General features: G+C 46.3%; 2 protein-coding genes across 3 annotated transcripts in view; both read left to right on the forward strand.

Moving 5' to 3' along the window:
- Wus (TM2 and DnaJ domain-containing protein wurst) overlaps positions 1–22414 on the forward strand; it is a 261802-nt gene that overhangs the window by 133118 nt on the left and 106270 nt on the right. The window lies entirely within an intron of this gene.
- Positions 1–22414, forward strand: part of LOC139992388 (protein bric-a-brac 2) — a 171151-nt gene that overhangs the window by 59561 nt on the left and 89176 nt on the right. The window lies entirely within an intron of this gene.

Genomic DNA, 22414 nt, shown 5'->3' on the forward strand with positions numbered 1-22414 from the left:
TCCACTTCCCCCCTCCCCCGGATTCTCTTCTTCCACCACCGCCTCCACAACCGCTGCTTCGATCTTTGTGTTCGGATACTCGCGGATCTTCTCTCGCTCGTCTACCGAATCGCGTGCCATCCGCAAACGGGCTTTTCACGCTTTTCTTAAATCGCTACGTCGTCGATCCACAGAACCGGCGGGCGATCGCTTTTCTATGCGGGGTGACTTTCTCGCGAGAAACAAAGGACCAGAGAAAGGAAGAAACAAAAGGGGGAGAACGCGTAGATGCGTCTTTTATTGAAAGTTGGAAGGGGGGAGGAGAGAATAGCGCGAGGAGAAGCAGAAAAGGTGGTGCGGAACAGGGCACAAGCGGCGTAACTGTATTGGCCCTGTACGGTGGCTGGATTTTAATCGAAGCGCAACGTATAAAGTTGCTGAAAATCAGATTATCCCTGCTCGTCCTGTTCCTCGTCCTCCTCCACTTGCCGCGGCGCCCACCCTTCCCCTCCTCGATCTCTGCTTTCCGGTTGGCCACGACTGCGAACCATTTTTTATTCGCGAGTTTTTTATCTCGCGGATTTTTATTGATTCCTGCAAATCAAACGTTCTATACGCGACGGACGAGCCGCTTCCGCGGCCTCTCCAACCAACTTTGACCATCCGGACTAACGAGAAATCTCTATCGTACGCTATGCGCTTCGCGGTTGCTTCGCTGCCACGTCCCGTCGTTCCACGTTCATCGGGTCGCGTCCGAATCGACGACGCAGGCTTAGCTTTTCTGTTTCTGTAGAAAAAAAAGACGACTACTGTCGCGAAGCAAAACGAGTACGGGGCATCTCGTTTGCTTTCTCAACGTTGACGCGTGCCGTTTTTTCAGCGCGGCTTCCGATTCAAACGGTTGATGGAATGTCGCTCGTTGTCGTCGACCTTCGCAACGATTCCCGTTCCAATGCGAGGGGAGCGATCGTCTCGAGATCTGCGTTGCACGCTCGATTTGCCGAGTCAATACAATCGCCAGCCGCGTTAGACGAAAGAAACACGAGTCGTTTCGTTCGATCTGTCTTTTCCTCTGTTCGGCCATCGTACGCGGACTCGAGCACAGGTTTCCGCGGGACGAGAAATGCGGCGAAGAAGAATGTGTCGTGAAGGCGTTTCCGGTTGTTGGTCCAGGGTAAAGCATTCTCGCGGGTAATTACTCTGGCGTCGAAAATCCAGCAGGCAATAATTTCACGCGAGAACGCGAGAGCACGCGAGAGAGGTCGGGGGAAGCTCGCGCATGAACGTTACAGTATTATTTTTAATAACGGCCGCTGAGAAGTGGGGACCCGTTTGCCATTACGTTACGCGGTAAATAATAAACGTTTATAAGGCCTTGGAAGTTATTATACAATATATACGTTCGTATACGCGCTCGATGCCATTACGGGTATCGTATATTATTAATGCAGCGGCGCTCAACCGCCACCTACCGCCACCACTAAAGCTACAATACGTTGGCGCGCTCGTCGCTCTTTCCGATTCCATGCGATCGGCGCGACATCACGTTCGATTCTTCTTCCACCGAGATTGTCTCAAATTCGAGCCTCTTCGTTCCGTGTAACGCGTTCACCGTGTTTCCGTTGTGTTTCTTCGTCGCGACTGCACGCAACTCTGTGCTCTGTTTTCGCCGACCGTTACCACTTTTGGCAGCCACTGCGCTGCGAAGTTTCTAGCGATCCGCGTTCCAACGTGTGACCATCGAATGGCGCGAAATCGCGTTCCACGTAGCCGATAGCTATGATCGGTTATACCGCGACGACTCAGCAACGGAAAATATCCGTCAAGGTGACTCGGCCGTGAAACGGCGCTCGCTCTCCGCCGCCTATGTTCCCTTCCGATGTAATTACCATGCAGTGGCATAATTTCGCTGGCGGATAATGAAACGTTTGAAAATAATACCGGCCGTTTGTGGCTGCGATCGGATGCTTGTGTCGTCGATGCAGCGCGGCGGTTCCGTCGGTTCGCGAAATTCAACCGAGCGACGTAAAAACTGGACGGAAAGACGAGGCGCCACGGTGTAGAAGAAGCTGGCGGACGTTGAGTTTCGGTAGAACCGCGGCACACGCTAATTGCGCAGTTATTTCGTCGAGATAAGACTCGCGATTCATGGCCGTTCTCGCTAGACGGAGATTAGGCGAATTATATTATTTTACGTGTAGTATCGCGCGGAGACGATAGCGCAACCAAAGTTTCGTATCAATATTTATTATAAACGATAAGATTAAAAGGAATTTGTTAATGCGCGGCTCGTATTTATATTGTTACGTCATGTGCCAGTTCGAGCCGACCGTATGGCGAGACACACGCTCTTCTCTCTATCGAATGAAACAAAGCGGTTCTCATTTTATTCTCGAGCTTGCCGATCGTTCTGTGTTTCGATTTCCAGCAACCGTGTACCGCGTATAGATCGAGCAACGCCAAGACGCTCGTCGTTCTATCGGGACGATCGAGGAACACGCGCGTCCCCGTTCGTTTCTCGACGGAAAGGTAAAAATATCGTGCGAGAAAATGGCCGTATACTTCGACGCTCGTAAAACGTCGAACCGTGCGGCATTATTTAACAAACGTATAGTGTTTCGTTGCGGTAACTATGGTCGATCCGTGGTGTCGATTGTACATAAGCGCGCCACGCTGAGAGTGCGAAACAGTGAGTAAGAGAGAGGAGAGAGAGAGGGAGTATGGTGGCGTGCGAAAGGACAGGAGGGGTGGATCGGTGACTGGTGTAAGATGATAGAGGGAGTTACGAGTGTGTATCGGCAGGAAGAAGGAAGGAGGTGGGAGGAAGGAAGGAGGATTACATACCGTTGGCAGGAACTGGTCGGTGGTGAGACCGCGTCGCGTCGTCCGTCGTCGTCCGTCGTCGTTGTCGTCGTCGTCGTCGTCGTCGTCGGTCAATCGAATTCGAGTCTAATTAAAGGTCGGCTGTGAACGCGATCGGAGCAACGTCTTAACGAGGATAATTTTCCGGCGAGTAAATAAAAAAGAAAGAAAGATGGACTGGTAGTTCTGACGCTTTTTCACCACCGAAGAACTTCATCCGGTGGCTTAAAGAGACTGTCGGGCCGGCAATAACGAGGCGTTTATCGATCGATAATAATTTAATGATAGATATTCTCTGTCAGGCTGTTAGTTGTGTGGTGTCGTGGCCCGGCTAAAATATTTTCGTATCGTTCTGGTCGCCAACTGGAAAGTCGGTTCGTCACGACCTCCGCTTAGAAAATATGCTACTTCATTCTCGTCGGAGAAACACAGGGACGAGAGAGCCGCTCCACGGGAGTCCGTGTACGTACAGGCGGCCAGAACGATGCACACACCCCTACACTCGCACACGCGGCACTACAATCTACAACGACCGCGAAACAGAGGCAAATACGCGAACGAACACCGACGCGGCCAGATCGCTGAGAAAAAAGAAGGACGGAGACAACGAGGGACACCTACGTCTTCGGTTACGCCGCTACGTACGCGGCCGCGCCGCACCGCGCCGCGCCACGCCGCGTTCTTGCTTCACCGATTCTCCGTGTATGAGTGCGTATGCGCGCGCGCGCGCGCCGCCGCGTGTACTTATATATAGAATTAAATATACGATACATTATTCATTTTAAGTTCTTTCTCCTTGCTTGTCCGGAGAACGTATGTATTACCCGCACACTAGCCGCTCCCGCACACTCACGCTCCCCTTCCCTTTTTCTCTCCCTCTTCCTCCCTCTTTCTCTCCCTTTTACTCCCTTCCGGCCCCCTTTCTCCCCCGTGCCCTCTGCTCTCTTTTTCCTTCTCCGGCTCCTTCGACTCCGTCTCCTCTCTTCTCTCTCGATCGCGTTCATGGACGTGCGCGCACGCCTACCGCTAACTCTTCCACCAATACATACATATATATATATATATATATATACACGCTTAAACGCGCACCGTCGAAACTTACGACCGCGGCCGCGCGCGAGCTCACAGTCATAACTTTTTCTTTTTTTTTCTTTTTTTATTTTAAAGATGGCAGCCTCTCATTTGCAATTCTATGCAGCACGTCGATACGCCTGATTTATCGTTACTATACTTGTAACGAGTCCGCGCGATTCTGCCACAATTTATATCGACGTACGTCTCTGCGCGATCCACCTTATGCTTCTTTGCCGGATCGCCACGAGAGAAACACTTCCGGCTGGTCGACTCTTTTATCGGACGATGCTATCGGCGACTAACGACTCGCCGATACGACGAAACCAGTTGATCGGTTGCCTCGATATTTCGGTAGCGGACCGATATCGCAGCGAGTGGGTGGGGTGGCGATAGCCTAGCGAGCGTCGTAGCTCAACGATATTGGCGACTAAGGTTTCGTAGCGCGGTAGACGTGCAGCAGCAACACGTTTCGGGTGAACGTACGAAATCGAAAGCGACGAACGTTGGCCGTTACGACACAGCAATTATGTGGTAACACGATGATAAGGATGATTAGCCGCGCGTTAACGTTCCAATGATTCCGCGTGTGAAACGAGTTCTGCGCGCGTGCCGGCACCTTGAAACGAGAAAATCCGGTCGAAGAGTAGCTCGTACTCGGCGTGTCGTTAGAAGGCGGACAGTTTGCTCGAAAGATGAAACAGCGGATCTCGACCAACAGCAAGGAAAGGACGAAGGATACGTGAAGTTTTCAAATGCCGAGGTCTTCTTCGGTGAAAGATGGTTACACAGCGGCGAAAGGTGCGTATTTAGCGGGCAAATAAATTCGACCTTGATCGATGTTGGCGAACCGGGCATGCGCCAACTCATAAGAGAAGTAGATCGTAAAAAAAGTCAGCAATAAAAATGGTAATGCAGCAAGTAATACGCGCATGATACCAGCCATTATCCACGCGCGTCTTCCTTTATTATCTTCTTTATACTCGATACAGCGCGGATCGTAAAGATCGCGGTAGTAAAAAGTATTATTTTGTACCGTACGGCTCGGTGGGGACACGAGCTAACGGATCGCGGCTATTCCAGACGACGACGACGGCGACGACGACGTAGAAATCGAGGCGAGTCGCGTGGCTCGTTGCATCGTCGCCTGCACGACCAAACGCGTATCTCCTTAAAAAGGAACGTGTTTTAATCGCGCGTCATCCTCGTCGGCAACTTTCCTTCTCGGCTTGTCGATGGCTAAGCGACAGTTTAATCCAGGCGAAAGGAAGAAAGTGTAGCGAAGAAGATAGAAAAGAGAGGAGGGAAAAAAGGAAATAAACGAACGAACGAACGTGTGGAAAACCGGGAATACGGAGAAAACTAAATCGGAAATTGCGGTGGGAAGAGAAAGCGAGGAATTTGAACGGGAGCAGAGAACGAGCGTCGAAAAGTCGCTAACCCGCGTCCCGTTTGGCGCGAGCGCACACCCATTGTTCGACTTATCGGCCTCCACCACGTGCTTTACATAATGGTAGTGTCGAAAATGCGGTTTAACGATATCTAAACACGAGTACTCGGCCGTTTTAACTCGAAACGCGCCGCGGCATGGGGTAGCCCTGTTGCGCGAGAGAGAACACGCTAAGCGTTCGTTGTGTTTTCCACCGGCAGAATCCCCTTTGCTACGGAATATTCTCAACTGGAACATACATACATTCTCTCTCTCTCTCTCTCTCTCTCTCCCTTTCTCTCTCAATCACCCTCGTATTCTTTGTCGTGCACACGCTGCATGCCATGGAAAAGGGAGGAGAGTCACGCACACACACCCAGAGACGAGTACGCGCGGGAATGGGAGAATGCATTTGCAGTGATGCGCTGCGAAAAGCAGATATCGGTTTACATCCGAACAATTACAGCCTTTTGCCTGGTCCAAAACGTTATGCTAATTGATTCGATATTCGCCGGATGGTGGACCGCGGCCGGAGAAGCCTTAGTCTCCTTCTCGCTCCTCCACCGATGCTTCTATTTGGTTCCTTTATCGTCTGACGAGTCCTCGCGTCTTTTTCCTCGATTTCCTCCTTCGAGAAAGAAACCGAGGAAACGGCGAAACGCTGCAGCCAAGTACGCGAGTACAATGTGTACCATTGGTGTACACTATAGTTGTATTGATATTGCGAAAGGAGTAGAAGCGTAGCAGCGTTCTTTCCATAAATACGCGATCGCGCGATAAGACGATAAGAAGATAAATATTTTTGTAATGGTGAATTACGGTGAAGTAAAGGCGGCGAAGGAGCGGCTGAAATTGGTCGGACAGTTTCATTTGCGTATCATTAAAATAGCGGGTAACAATAATATCGGTACACGTGCGTAAACATTCGTATAATAATTATTGTGTTTAACATGGTGTTGTTTTGCGCGTCGAGTCGTATTTTTACGACGAACCGAACGACGCGATTATAAAGGCAGCGATGGCTCGTCGTCGCGGCGACAACGGCTCCGGATAGTTGCATTTACGATTCATTAAATTACGACATTGCACCAAAATATATAAATATTCATGTAATCGCGAACTGGTGACGCGTAACTGGTTAGCTATATACATTCTTCGCTATACACACATACGTTACAATATATAGGAAACTACTAGCCAGCGCACTTCGGCACCGATTTTTCTCTACGTCCGGCCTCACGCGGTCTGACTAATATAAAACGTTGATACGTGGCTCGATAAACAGCGACAATTAGCCGCATACAAATATTTGTTAAACGATTATCGTGTTAACGTTGCGACCAGCATTATACGCAATTACGTACGAGGGTGCAAGCACTTATCGTACGAAGCAACTTACGTGTAATTACGTTGGTCTCGGGGCCCGTGCGTAGCGTAACGCGTGCGTAACTAGACGCGTTTCAACGTTGTAGAGGACCGGGTCACGCGAGTAGAACTATCGTTCTCTCGAGATCTTTTTGCCGTGACCAGATTCAACGCACGATACGCATCTCGAAATAGTTTCCTAACACGTCCCGTTTTACCGGATTTACCGTATTCCCGTGGAGAGCCACCGCCCGCCCAATCATCGTCCGACGCTAAAGAAACTTACGGCCGTGCGCTAGTCAAGCAAGATCGATGCACGAGTCGCGTCGTTCAACTTTTCCTCGAAATAATGCGACGATTCTGCATACGAAGAAATCGTTGCTTACAGACCATAATAACTACGATTATCATATCCGATGAAATATAGTGAACGACTGGGTGTACGCGTGGCCGTACGAATTGCAACGACAAAACTAGTTTCTCGCGCGCGTACATCGAGCGCACTCGCAATTCTGAACGAGCAATTTACGAATCGGAAATTGCCGAAAATAGGCAACCGTCCGCGATCGTCGCTCTTTTCCGCTCTCGAATTCCCACTTTCATTTTATCTTTCGCCTTCCTCTTTCTACTCGCCTATCTTTCCCATCCGCAATTCGTCAGATTTATTAGTTTCTAATTAATTATCGGAACGTTGTATGAGCGTATTAAACACCGGATACTGAGACGCGCGGTGTGACGGACGCATGGAAAAGAAAAGAACGAACCGATATAGCGATCGTAAATCTCGTTAAGTCTCGAGTGGGATCTCGAGAAACATTTCGTAATCGATTAGCGGGTCGCCGTACGAGGCGGTAGGGCCGCTTAAATTACGCTCATCTGCCGGCCCGGTCGACCAATTATCTGTAATTTTACGTCGACCCAAATATTACGTTGTATCGGGGCTTTTTCGTTCGTTCGCTTGGATCCGTAGATTCGTCGTTATTACCAAATGCTGTGTGACTGACCCGCGCGTCATTCCTCCTCTTTCTTTCCTTATCTCTCTGTCTTTTTCCCTCTCTCTTTCTCTCTTTCTTTACATACAATACAGCTGACACGCGATCGCGCGATTACAAGGATCAACGCCGATTCGACCGCAAGACGGAACGCGATCAACAAGAAGAAAGCATATACGTAATATGTAGGATGAGGGAAAACTCGATTATCAATTGTTGTAATACGCGTTCTCTCGTTATCTGCTCTTCTTTAGCACGTTGACTGCCATTCGGTTGACAGCAAAGTTTCCGGTAAGACCGCGTCACCCGTATTCGGGTGACGTTTATTTGACTACTTGCGAAGGATCGTCGTAGGTATTTGAAAAGATATTCCAGAGGAAATGATAAAACTATTGAATTGTTATAAAAGTAATACGAAAATGGTTTATTGAAAAAATTATTCACAATGTAAAACTTTAAAGCATTCTATACATAGGTAAGGTTGGTCGGGACAATTTGGACAATAAGTTGTCGTTTCCTTTAAATTCTCTCGTGTCTTTGTTCGGTCCATTCGGCGTCTTTTATTTGCATAACATAGTTTGCACGCGCGTCTAATGCTTCTTCCGGAATCATTTTCCCCAACGGCGATATTACGCTGACTCCGTGGAAGACAAGGATTTTTTGTATACTCAGACAACCCTAATAATTTTGCAGCTAACGATTCTCTAAATATTCTAATATTTATATCCTTCCTTGTTGCAATTTTGTAAATCGTCAAAGCGTTTACAACAGAAATTGGCGGAAGGAGTTGAATGCCAAGTTTTCTGTACCATTTGATTAATTTTCTAATTGTGGTGGCATAAGAAACCAACTTGGTCGGAATAATCTATTCCACACTTTCCTTCGTTATATTCCACAACAGCTAGTGGTTTTAATGTTGCAGATGTCTGTTGGCTTGGAGAAACAGCACGAATGATACGATCTTTTTTCTACTTGGTACCACGATGAGAGCGTGTCTTGTCGATAAAATTCTCACATCCCGTGTATCTCTCCATTCGAGTACGACAATCCCGTCATCATTTTCTTTCGACACCATCTCCCCTTTACTTAGTTTGCAATGAAGAATATCTTTTGGCAGGAATTTTTTGTTATTCCTAAGTGTTTCCATTACATGTGTCTCGCGGTTTAGTCATAATATCGCTAATTCGTAACTCGTGTAAAAATGATCAATGTATAATGTTCGTCCTTGGTAGAAAAGTTTCTCCGCAAGCTGTAGACATACATCGTGTGCCAATGCTGTTTCTCTAACACCGTCGGCTGATCTACCAGAATAAATTTTCATTGCCCATGTATATCCCCTGCTTGAGCATAATTTGAATAATTTGATCGCGTATTTGTGCGCTTTATTTGCTATATATTGTTTGAAAATGAGTCGTGCGCGCCATGGAAGCAACGTTTCATCAATAACAACGTGTTCTCGAGGCGTGAATATTTTTTCGTACTTCCTTTCCAGTTTGTCGAAAATTTTGAGCGACTCGCATTACTAAAATATCGATGGGAGTATCAATCAGAGAACGCTTGGTACTGCGGCACGCGTGTCCTGAAGGAGATTTCATTGAAAACACGCGTGGCAGTCAACGAGTTAGAAACTTTAACCTCTCGATTTCATTGGTTCTGCATTTTTTGTTGCAAACGCAGCTGCGAGTCGATGCTCTCTCGCGACTTACGTTTACTTTACGAATAATCGATGAACACTTTATCGCGAGATAACGCGCAGCTTGACGTAACTTGCGAGGGTAGGTAGAACAATGAACGGGTTTAGGTAGAGGTAGCGATAAATCTCAATTAGAGAAAGAGAAGAGGAACGCGGCGCGGCGAGGCGAGGCGATCGACGTGGCCGCGCGTTTAATTATTCTTTTTGACGCGGTATCGCATCGTGCCCCTCGCGTTTCCGGCATCTCGGAACGGTCTCGACGTTTCTCTTCGAACGGCCAGGCTCGGTGGATTTTTTCCATCGATATTTCCAATTTCGTCGAACTGGTTGGAACAAACGTGGGAAACGCGAAAACGCCGAAACAAGACGAGTACCGTTCGAATCGAACTCTTAAAAAATAACCGGCCACCGGGGCCTGTACTCTCAAACCGGCGCGTATTTTCCGCGCAAGCCGGAAACGTTGGGCAACGCGTTTAGCCGACGGCCAGCGAAATCCTTGCGCGAGATCGACGGGTGGAAGCTCTTCGGTGATCGGCGAAACAAAAAATTTCCCCGCCGCGTACCAGTCTTCCCACTGACAGATCCTCTTCGAAGACTCGCGTGCCTGTCGATTCGCCAGATTTAAATCGTGAATTCGTTTAAAACGATCCGCTGGTTGTCTCGATTTCGAGGCTGCTGACGTAGAACCGCGGCTGGCAAAGTCAATTTGTAAAGCAATGGCCACCGCCGCTCCGATTAAGTTCGCAACGAGCAAAAGTAATTCCGAACGGCGAGGCAAGAAAGTCGTTGCGCTCGTTCCCTCGTTGGGAATATCACGCGAATTTCTAAACGTTCGATCGTACGTTTCGTTCCTCGCGTGCTGCGAATAATAATAATAATAACAATAGCAATAATGATAAAAATAATAATAATAATAATGGCTACAATAATAATAATAATAATAATATAAATAATAGTAATAGCCGGAGCAATAATAACGGCAATAATAACGCTCGTAATAATAGCAATAACAATAACAATAACAGTAATAACGACAGAGCGTTATTACGCGTAATAATTTTCAACGGCGTAATCGTTAAGAAAGGACGACGTCCCAGGGTAACTGCGCCTATAATCGTTATCGTTACGGTTTACGTCGCTGTGTTTCCTCCTGCTTCTCCCTATCTTCTCATCTTCCTCCGTCTCTTCCCTCTTTTCCACAGCCTCGTTTTCTTTTTACTCCTCTGCCTCTCCATCTTGCCGCCACGGATTCGCGTTGTGCCTCCTACGGTTCCATCCAACCAATTCCAACAACCTTCCAAATTATCCAAACTTTCTTCCCTCTGTTCGTCTAATTTTTCCATTCATCCGATCGATCGAGACTTATCGATCCGTGATTTCTCACTCTCTGTTTGCCGAAAGCTGTGTCGGCGGTGTGACGACAGTGTCACGTCGGAGACACAATAAATCACGAAACCGTTCGATCGCCGGTGATCTCCTCGCGTCACAGTTCGAACGTTTCACGAATAAGGTGAAGAAATTGAACTTTGTATATGATAATAAAATTTATTATGCAAATTCAACAGAGTTACGGTTCTAAGTGTTACAAGAGACTGAGTCAAAATACTTTAACAGACTGATTCGAGCGCTTATTTTGGACGGTTTTCATACTGTGGTTTTAGTCCCTCTGAAGGGGTTGTCGTCTGCTGTATCTCAGAAGCGCCTGTTTCGTTACTATTTGGTTATTGTTTCGACGGCTGTGGTATGCAGGATGTCTAGCCTATCCTATTACTGTTTCTGAGCGGGTGGTCTTCTTGAGCGTGTGACAACAGCAACGATACCAGTAGATGAAAGTTCGGAAGATTCGTGGCGGTTTCACGAAATTATCCAAACTTTCTTCACTTTGTTCGTCTTTTCCAATTTTTCCATTCACCCGATCGATCGAAACTTATCGATCTCTCTGTTTGCCGAAAGCTGTGACGATAGCAACGATACCAGTAGGTTAAACAGCGAGAAAGCTCGGAAGATTCGTGGCGGTTTCGTGAAATTATCCAAACTTTCTTCACTTTGTTCGTCTTTTCCAATTTTTCCATTCACCCGATCGATCGAAACTTATCGATCTCTCTGTTTGCCGAAAGCTGTGACAACAGCAACGATACCAGTAGATGAAACAGTGAGAAAGCTCGGAAGATTCGTGGCGGTTTCGTGAAATTATCCAAACTTTCTTCACTTTGTTCGTCTTTTCCAATTTTTCCATTCACCCGATCGATCGAAACTTATCGATCTCTCTGTTTGCCGAAAGCTGTGACAACAGCAACGATACCAGTAGATGAAACAGTGAGAAAGCTCGGAAGATTCGTTGTGGTTTGGCGAGTCAGTCCACCTCGAAGCAGGTTGCAAGCTCGCGTCTATCCTCTCGAGGAAGACGTTGCGAGAGAGCGAGGCGATTCGTAGTGGTGGCACACGTACTCGAAGGAGAGCATTAGTTTCAACGATTATTAGAGTTAGTTCTGGCCGAATGAGTTTCATAAATGCCCGGGGAAAACTCCAAGCGTATACTTGTATTTATACGAGTAGGTAGACGGAGACGGGAGGGTGCAGCAGAGCGGAGGAGGGCGGAGAAAGAGGGCACACAGAGGGTGAGGAGGTAGTATGGGGGAGGGGGAGAAGGAGAGAAAGAGAAGGACGGTATTCGCGGAGCCAAAGTATCCGTCGTTCCGCTTCGTCCCCAGGGGTTGGGCGCGTGCTCCCTCTTTCTCTCTCTCTCTCTTTCTCTCTCTTACTGCTTCTCTTTCTCTTTCCTTCCGTACTCTCCGCTCGGCCTCCTATTATTATTATTTTTTATCACAATATTTGCTTTTCCCACATTCTGTTTTATGTTAATGGTCGCTGCCTGCCTCCCTCCACTCGCCTCGTCCTCGCTCCTTTTTCTCGCTGGTTCCCGCTTCGTATGCATGGCCTCGGGGAACTTTTAGCATTTTGTCTCGAATTTAAAAAGTTTTTCCGCCGCTCTCGTCCTCCTGCCCCTCATCTTCTTCGTGCAACCCCCGCGCCGCAGTTCTCCCTACATTCTCCTCACCTGTGCACCACCTCTGCCCTCTTTCGCGCGCATCTCCGTCTTCCTTCCGTTTGCTTCCTAACGTATTTCCACGTATCTGGCGACGATTCGTCTTGGTAATCGGAGTAGGTGCGCGCGACCGGATCCGTCGCCTTGCAAATAGTTGTCATCCGTCGTGGATCCGAGAACAACGGTCGTACACTGGACGCTCGAAGTAAATGGCTAGTGGAGCGCGAAGAAGGAAACGAATGGTCAGCGTTGGACGGAACAAGAGGTTACGAAGTTTCGTGAAACTGATTTTCCGTGGAATCGATCGGTTACGATAGAAAAAGACGCGGAGGCGAAGCTACGAAGAAGAAGAGGAAGCAAGATGATACGCGTTCGCGCATCCTGCGGTTTTGTATCGCGAAACGGGCAAACAGGCGTAGTAGTTTCTCTGGAGGCCGAAATCCATAAGTTAAGAATTTTTCGCAGAGTGGAAAACTTTCGAATAATATAGCGTTCGGTCTCCACATCCGAGTTTCGCCGCCAAGTTTCGTAATATATTACGCGCTTCTCTGCCTCGTCGTGGCTTTAACGGCGCGCACACTTCCACAACAAATTGGAATTTTTACGTTTGAAACTCGGTCGCCACGTTGTACGCTCGATCGTCGCGTTGCGCTTGCTTCTCCATCGACTTCGTAAACGACCTGTCTCCACCGATCCAATGCTGTCGCATATCCTTTAACACTACAACTACCGATAGTTAACACGAAGCTATTTCTACCAAAACCAGCGAATATGACTGGTCTTTAAAAAATACGCGATAATAGAATATTTTTATATTTATTGATTTATCATCCGTAAACGAAGGTTGACACGTTTATGAAATTGTAGAACCAGTTATTTTGACTGCTGTGGTATTTCTAGCGTTGGCATCCAGCGATTTAGCGATCGATCGGGAATTTTCCTGATAACTGATATCGTTATATCGAATGATACACAGTAAAACTTTAAAAAACGTATGGGATGTTGTACGAAACGAGGAAACTAGTTAATTGGGATTCGATAAACAGTTCGCAAGATCCTTTTACACTTTGAGAAGTACCGGTCACTTTGATATAAGTAGCCTTGATACAAAATTATTTTCAGTTTGAATACATAAAAAAGAAAATAAAACTCATTAGATTATTCCTTTACTTATCGTTGCGAAAGTAAAAAAAAAAAAAAAAAATATAACGTGAAGTAGGAATTTTAAAATAAAATTGTAAAACCGGTCAATTTCACAGGTGTGGTAGATCTAGTGTTAACGTTTCGCCGTTATACGAAGACTAGCGATGGAGGCAACGCGAATACCGAGACGCGCGTCGCTCGACGCGATTAGGACCAGATTGTTGACGCGGTCGCTCTTTTGCCTCGCGTCTTTCTTCGTAAGACGGCGAACAGGAAGCTTCGAAACGATCGGTGCAGTTGGCAGGAAATAAAGTTGCGGCGATTTCTTCGGACAAAAGTGACGGAAGGAGAAGTTTCCTTCCTTTTCGGTTCTCTTCTAGCGGAATTATTTCGTTGCTGTTGATTCTGTTGGAACGAGCAGGGGAGAATCGGTTTCGCGGTGGGTAGAAATAGCCGCTTTATCGACTCGAAATCGATCGATTCGCGCATCGCAGGCTCGCGCGAAATATTAAAAAAAAAAGAGACTCAGAGAGAGAAAGAAAGAGAGAGAGAGAGAGAGAGAGAGAAAGGGAAAAACCGGAAAAAAGAGAAAAAGGAGAAAGGGGTAGAGAGGGAGTAGAATAGAATTCCTCGTATCCCCGCTCCATAACTTTTGACGAGTTTCAGCGAGTCGAAACCGTGGCGAGATGTGGATATAATTTTATCCAGTTTTTTATTGCGGACATGTTGAACTGGTAAGGGCTTCGATAGCGGCAGCTGAATCGGAAATATTGCCCATAAATATCGGAGATACCCACCCAGCCACGTGTAACTTCACGCACGTGCAGTCTCGCGCGTACGTACGCGCGATCCTCGCCTGTGTGCCTCCGCGCGAATTCCTACACGCGTGCATCGCGGCACACACGTGAGCTCTGCCTCCTCCTCCGCCCCCTATCCGCCGCGTACCTGCAGATAGCCGATTCGTATCGTCAATCCTGGCTACCCTATACCCTGCACGGTATAGGGCCTACGCCGCCGCGTCCCGTATCTATTCCGCGACGGCTCTATCGCGAAATGGATTTTTTTTCAAAATCGTGAAAGCGCTGCCGCTCCACCCCCGCCGCCACCTCTGCTCTCCTGCCTTCCCTCTTTCTCTTCCGCCACCGTGCACTCCTCCACTCCGCTTCGCTTCGCATCGCATCGCCTCGCATACTACTCTGCGAACCGCGGTTACGCTGCGAAAAATGTTTCGAATTCCTCGAATCGCCGCGATTAGTTTCCGTCTCGATTGTTCGATCAGCCGGTCATTCGCGGCCGATCCTCGATGTACGGTGTATGGTGGCCAAATATAGCGCCCTACACAGCGTTCGATTCGTTGTCGTTCTCAACCGTAGCGGATTCTTCGCGTGAAGAGGAATCTATTGATTTGGTAACTAAGTGATCGCGGACTTTGTCATTAGGAGGTTTGACAAAGTCCGCAATCACTTAGTTGCCAAACGAGCCCGCCAGCTCTTCGAGAGCAAAACACATGCGACGTACGTTTCTATCGCGACGCGTGTAACGACGCAAGGTGCGTGCCGACCAGAGTAGCACGGCTTGCCGCGTGGTTCGAAGCGCGTGCGAAAGGACTCTCGGCGCGGTGGAAGCGCGACAAAAGGCGAAGTGGGTCTTTCATTGGCCGCGGTAGAAAGCGTGAAATAAAAAAGAAGCGAGGAGAACGAAGTGGCTGGATCGAGACCGCATGGGCGCGGGAATCGTGGGGGATGCGCTCTGTACAGTGTGGAGGGAGATAGCAGTGAAGGAGGATTCGCATTATTTTAAACGTGCACCTCCGACTCCCTACCTCCGTACCGTTCGCTCTACCTCCCTTTCTCTGTGGCCGCGTCTCCCTTTCCTCTTCCCGTTGCCGCTTTGCCAGTGGTTTTCGACCGGGTTAGGCTCTGCCGGATAAACGCGGCAGAACAAATCGCTGAGAACAGCACGCAAAAAGTGTCGGAGAAAATTCGTCGCATCGCCGAGACGGATACGCCCGAAACAGAGGAAACGTTTGCCGCTTTCGAGGCTGTCGGCTTTCAGCTACACCAACCCCCTTCAACCCCAAACCTCTCGAATACCGCGATCAACTATTCTTTTCTTTCTCTCGCACCGTGTCCAATTTTTACTCGATTTTGTTACGAGGAGGTCGCTTCCCGTTTAACTTGCGAGTCGAATGACTCGAAACTGGATCGATTTTCTTCCTTTCGCGTAGTCGTCGTAGCGCGAATAAACTGTCAATGCTAGTTACGATATTTCGGCGAGTTTACTAGATTGGAGCCATAGCCCAAGCTGTTAAATTCTGTTACGAATTATCTAAAAATTATCGGTGTTACCTCGGAAGTACTCCGAAGGGTTGAACATATTTTTATTTATTTGATTATGATATAATGAGCATTTTTTTAATTTGTAAGAAGAAAATAGTTTTATTGAAATATATAATTATTTTATTTTATTCTCAGAAGTTTTATAAAATAATAATATTGAATATTATTAAATTTTATATTTTATGTATATTGTAGTATTAGTATGTTAATATATTAATAATATAGTTTCGTTTAGTTTCTTATGTTTATTGGTGGCACACGATACGTTATATTATAAACTTTTATTTTTAGAAAAAGATTTCTTCTTCTCGTTGATGTGCATATACCTAATTTCTTAGATATTCTTATCACACAATTTAAATATCATTCAAATGCTTGTATTTAGTGATTCAACTGTCTTAATATGAAATTAATAATGAATTTGCATTAAATTTTAAATTATTAGCTCGATATTAATAATAAACTCACAGTCTTACGTTCGTCGTTAAATTATGTAATTTAAATAACAATTTAAACTATACGTTATTCAACTAGATACAGTGATTTTCAGAAGCTTTCACCCAAAGTATAATTTTACTATATCGTTGAAATGGAAAAAGTATATGCAAAAATAAAAATTTGACATATTAAAAGTTTCTTTCGTTTCATAAGGCGATAATAAATGATCAACAATTTCTCTTTTATATTATTTTATTGAATTAGGTATCATTCATTTCGTTCTACTTCTATTATCATATTCGCATTATGTCAATAAACTAATATAAAAGAAAAAAAATTGCGTGTCTATTACTACTATATCGTTGAAATGGAAAAAGTATATGCAAAAATAAAAATTTGACATATTAAAAGTTTCTTTCGTTTCATAAGGCGATAATAAATGATCAACAATTTCTCTTTTATATTATTTTATTGAATTAGGTATCATCCATTTCGTTCTATTTCTATTATTATATTCGCATAATTCAATAAACTAATATAAAACAAACAACACTGTGCGTCTATTATTTCTTTACAAAACGAAAGAAACTTTCCGGACAACCTAATAAAGGTATGTTTTTTCATTACAAAACCGTTAATTATTATTAACTTAATTATTATTAACCTATTGAATCGACTAACCTGCTCCTCTTATCCGAAAGAAATTACATGTACCGGGTCAGACTGTCGGACATTCGAATTTATTTTATCAGCTTTCATACACAGGAAAATACGATCATCGTATACTACACTATCAACCATTGACAGGGCTTGTAACACAATCAACAGATTTCAAAACATTGAAATCCATCTCTCCCTCCCCTTCGTATCTTCCGATGCTGCAGTTTCACATTCCTAAACTCGAACACCAGTAGGTTAATAATTTAGAGAATCTCAACATTTGCCAGTGCCGTCGATACGTTTTCATCGCAGCAGCAACTCTGCCTTCTTTCCATATAAATTATTCGATGTTACCACCTCAGCGTGTGTTCGTGATCTCTGTGTATTTATTGATAACTCATTATCATTCGATACGAATGTTACGCGTGCCTCTAACACAGTCACTGAGCCATTTGGATTGCTCAGGGCCTGCTTGTTTCATATTTAAAAATGCTAATACGTTACACCTCGCCTGTACAGTTTCGTCTGGAAATAAGTCGTCCCATTATGAATGAAGCATCACGCTCGGCACTGGTCAGTTGCCTATTACGAGTCGACTGTGCTATTCGGCTTCACTTTGTTTTCGAACGGGACAAGAAGAAACACGAAGGCTGGAGATAGCGGCAAATCATAAAAATGATCAGCCGAGGAACATATAACACATTAGGATCGTTGATATTAAACTGAGAAAGCATTATACATATTTTATTCGTCTCTTACTAAACGACGTCACTGTTCATGTGAACAGAAAAATTTACGGTTTCTTACAACTTTTACGCCTTCTCGGAACTCTCACTGTGTCGGCGACTTCGAATAAAGAACAGAGTATAACGCGTTGCTTGTTTCGTTTAACAAGTTGTTTATTTTCGAGAGAAAATTATTTCTCGTTGGTTCTTCCACGTCTTTACTTTCAAAAATTCCATGCAACTTCTTGCGTTTCCTGTCATTTCAGATTGATACACTCGTGGAATGGAATAATCACGACTACAATAGCATAATGTCTAGATTCAATCTACGCACCCTATATATCAGTCTATACAATAGACGTACTGTTGAGATCATCTTTCTTTACAAAATCGTTAATAATAGGATCGACTGACCTGCTCTTCTTATCCGAGGGAAATTACATGTACTGGGTCAGACTGTCGGACATTCGAATTTATTTTATCAGCTCTCATACACATGAAAATACGGTCATCGTACAGTACACTGTCATCTACACATCATCCACAGGGTTTGTAACACAGTCAACAGATTTCACAGTCGCTTTCATCTTCTCTCCGATCCCACCGATAAAGTTAAACGTTCCATGTGTTTTTTATTAGCTTGTCCGTGTGTCTTTCTTTTACGGACACGTCTTTTACAACGACGCATCTTTATACAAACATGAAACCTAATCTGTCGAACGTTGTGATCACGCTGAGGCGGTAACATAGAATAATTTAAATGGAAAGAAGGCAGAGTTGTTGCTGCGATGAAAACGTATCGACGGCACTGGCAAATGTTGAGATTCGTTAAATTATTAACCTACCGTGATCTTTATTTTGAGAGAACAAAATGAATCGTACGTAATTCGATAAAATAATATAAAACGAAAAATGTTCATTCATTATTTCCTTATAAAAGGAAAGAAACTTTTCGGACGACTTAATACTTCGCCCTGCTATTCCCTCGACTTCTATTTAACTCGCGTGGTGCACTTAACGCTTTACCGGCCGCTAGCGGTTCAACAGGATACGCACGTCCGATCGGCAGCTCAAGCGCTGATTCTCCCTGGCACCGGCTCTGTTTCGGTATAGACTGTTTAAGTTCGTTAACTCTGTTTAAGTTTTTCGAATTGGTATAAAACTGTGGGAGCTTACAAAGCAACGCAATTGACGCAACTGAGCAAGGTACCTTAGTACTAAATAACAAATTACTGCTCAAATAATGAGAAAGATTGTCGGCGACGAAAAACCGATTAATCGTCTATCGATCGGTAAAGTGTTAATCTTCTCAGTGGTCGGCTTAAGTCGCGTCCAGTGAATTCGTAGTGCCCCATGTAGGCTCACACGCACACATTAACGCAGCCAATTCGTAATATATTCTCCCTTGTGGACACTATCTGTTAGTTGGACGAGCACAGGATGCTACCTTTAACATCGTCGGAAAAGTACCCTGTCCGTTTATTATATCGAATAAATGAATAAAAGAGTAATTTTGAAATTGGTACGCGTGGAAATAAAGCGGCTGAAATTGGTGCAAAGCGTCGGACAAGTATGTCGGTTGTACCGTGAAAGGCGCAATTGATATCGAACAGCTAGAATACCTGCGAGAGAAATAAAAGGAATCGCGCGGAGCTATAGAGGAAATCGATGGAAACGATTCCGAGCGTTTCCACGATATATACAGGTTCTCGTCGATAAGGTTGCACGCAGCAACGAGCCATGATTCCACGCATTCGACGTATTCCACTCCACTCCACGCCTTTCCACGGTGTTCCACGACCGACGTTTAAACGGTTTCCCCAGATTTCGCGGTTTCTCGCGCCGATATCGGTTTCTTTTTCGAGTAGATGATCACGCGGCAGTGTTCGCAACGGTGACAAGAGTATGAAAGGACGAAGAGGTTAGACCGAAAGCGCGACTCGTTCGAACGATCGATGGACGATGTTGGCGTGAAAAGGAAACGATACGTGGGCCGAGAAGCACCTGTAGCGACACTCAACAACAAAACTATCCAACGATTTCTGTCCCGTGGCTTGCTACACAAAGACCCTATCCTTCGCTAGACGACGACAGCACTGTGATTAGCGTAACTAGTTACAAACGTGTTCAAGACCCAAGTTCGAATCCCGACACTCATAGTTCTGTTTTTCTACGATTTTTAAATGAAAAGAAAGAGAGCGGTTCGGATGGTTGGAAGAAAAAATCCCCCAACCCGAATGAAGAGAAAAATCTTTTACACACCAGCAGTACCTATCACGACGACCTATACCACCTCACACCCGACATACCAACTGGGTTCTGATTCCTCGGAGATGCTCGATAGTTTACGCGACGCCATTCTCGGAATCTTTCGGGCCAATGCCTCGTACGCGTTTAGCATCTACTCTCGATGCTTCCTCCTCTCGGATGCTAAGTACGCCCTCGGATATGAACGTGATTAATTACCAGCAAATAGGAGCCGACGTAGATTGATATATCGAACGTTCTTGCAGCTTTCCCGTCGATTTACGGTCGCATCTATGGGTTATGACAATGGGGACAGGCAGGCCGGTCGTGGGAAGGGATGCTGTATGCGGCGGTTGTCGTCGATGCTCGTCGTCCACTCGTCGATAGGCCGAATGAAGAAACGAGACAAATAGATAGCTGGATAGATAGGCGCGCACGGTTCGTTAAAAGAGGAGCGAGAAGAATCAAGAGACGATGCAACGGGGGGGGGGGGGGAGTAGTCAGTGGAGGACGTCGTGGAAAAAATTCTTTGTGAGGAGGCAAAAAGGGAAAAAAGGGAGAATAAACGCGCGGAAACGATATCGCGTTTCTTTCGCCAATTTTATTCTACTTGCCACGCGTTCTGCAAAAATAGCACTACGAGAAACGAAGAACCATCATCAGCATAGAAAAATACCACGTCTACTTAATAGTCGGATATTCTTCGAATTTTCCTCGATGATTGAGAGCAAAAACAAGAAAGCTTCGACCGCGTCGACGTTGCAAGAGTTGCAATGATACAGGGATAAGGAGAATTTCTCATTTCGCGTGTATGGGTGATCAGGTTGGGCCGAGTCTGGAGCAGCGAGTCTTGAAATTGCCGCACGGCGTAGTAGGAATAATAATTAGTGAATTAATTAACGTACACATAATTATCAAGGAAAACGTGGTAACGAAAGGCGTAGAGCGAGGTTGGAAGTGCCAGCTGTCGCCTCATCGCTAACGTTACCACTATCCACGCTTCGTTCGGTTTCGCCTTCGATTAAGAATTATTCAGAAAATTAATTGTGCGTGAAGTCTGCCAACACGACCCTCTTCTCTCTTTCTCTCCGTCTCTGTTTCCTGTTTCCCGTTGCTCGGCGGCCTCTCCTTCTCTTCCTTTTCCCTCTTGCTTTCCCCGTGGTTGTGGCTCTGACTCTCTGCCACAGCTTCTGCCTCTCCTCGATTTCTCAGTCCGTTCTACTCTCTTTTCCTGGTCCTCGTTCCCCCGATACACCAGAGTAGCTCTCTCCGACCGTTTCTCTCTCTCTCTCTCTGTCTCGGTTTCTCGATTCGAGTCGAGTCGAGGCGAGTCACCCTACCGCGTACCACTTCCGCGGTCTTCCATTCTCCGCAACCACCCACACGCGCTGCCCCTCTCCTCTGTCGGGGTCGGAGCGCACCCGTCAGAAGTGGCACTCTTTTTTGCAATATCGTGCATCTCGAGCCTGTGCGTCTCGAGTCTGGGAAAATATGACGCATCGAATATAAAAAAATATACAACGCTCGCTCCATTATTATACCCCTGAAGCAGTCTCCCTGCGGTTTACCTAATTCTTTCCCTTTCCCCTTTGTCCCGTCTCTCTCGCTCCTCTCCTTTACTCTCCACCTTCGTCTCTACCCTTTTTACCTTCTTTTTTATTTCGCCGTGATTTTTATGACGACGCGGCTGCATCGCCGTTTCTATTCGATCGATCGATCGAAGAGAGCAAAACACGGTAAACTAACCGGTAAACGAAGAACAGTCGTATCGCCTTTCGTTCGCCGGTTTCGGCCGCGTTACTTGTGTCCGAGTACGACGTTGTGGACGATCGGCAAAATACGCCGAGTGCTAGGTGGAGATCGCGTGGTTTTTCGACAGTGTACCGTTGCGGACAATGAGAGGTGGTGGCGAGAGGGAATGGCGGGGGCAGGGGGCGACTGGAACGAGATCGACGAGTCTGTGCAGCAGGAATTGCACCTGTATGCGGGCGAATCGGGGCCGCGCTCTACTAATAATTGCACTCATCTATTTATATTAATTATCGACGATTAGCAATACCAATTAATCGCATTATCGTACGCTGGCGCGCGGGCGCCTGGCTACAGCGAGGACACGCGTTTGCCAGCTCGGACGAGTGGACGATGCATCGTCGGATAGAGACGGCGTATTACATAGTCGTTGCTGGTCTATTGCCTCGTTGTCGGGATTGCCGGTGTTGCCGTTGCCGGTGGCGTTGCCGCCGTCGTCGTTACTGTTCTCGTTCCTGTTGCCGTTACTGGAAAGAGGGTGGCAGCCGCGGAGGGCAACCCTCCTCTGTATTAGGGGTGGGATCGTGGTACCGCGGCACCAGCGACGAGTCGCTCCGCCTCGTGAGTAATTTACTGTTATTGGTCGAATTATGCCACGGTCGAATGCATATTTATG

The sequence above is a fragment of the Bombus fervidus genome, chromosome 2, assembly GCF_041682495.2.
Source record: "Bombus fervidus isolate BK054 chromosome 2, iyBomFerv1, whole genome shotgun sequence".
In the NCBI taxonomy this organism is placed as follows: Eukaryota; Metazoa; Arthropoda; class Insecta; order Hymenoptera; family Apidae; genus Bombus; species Bombus fervidus.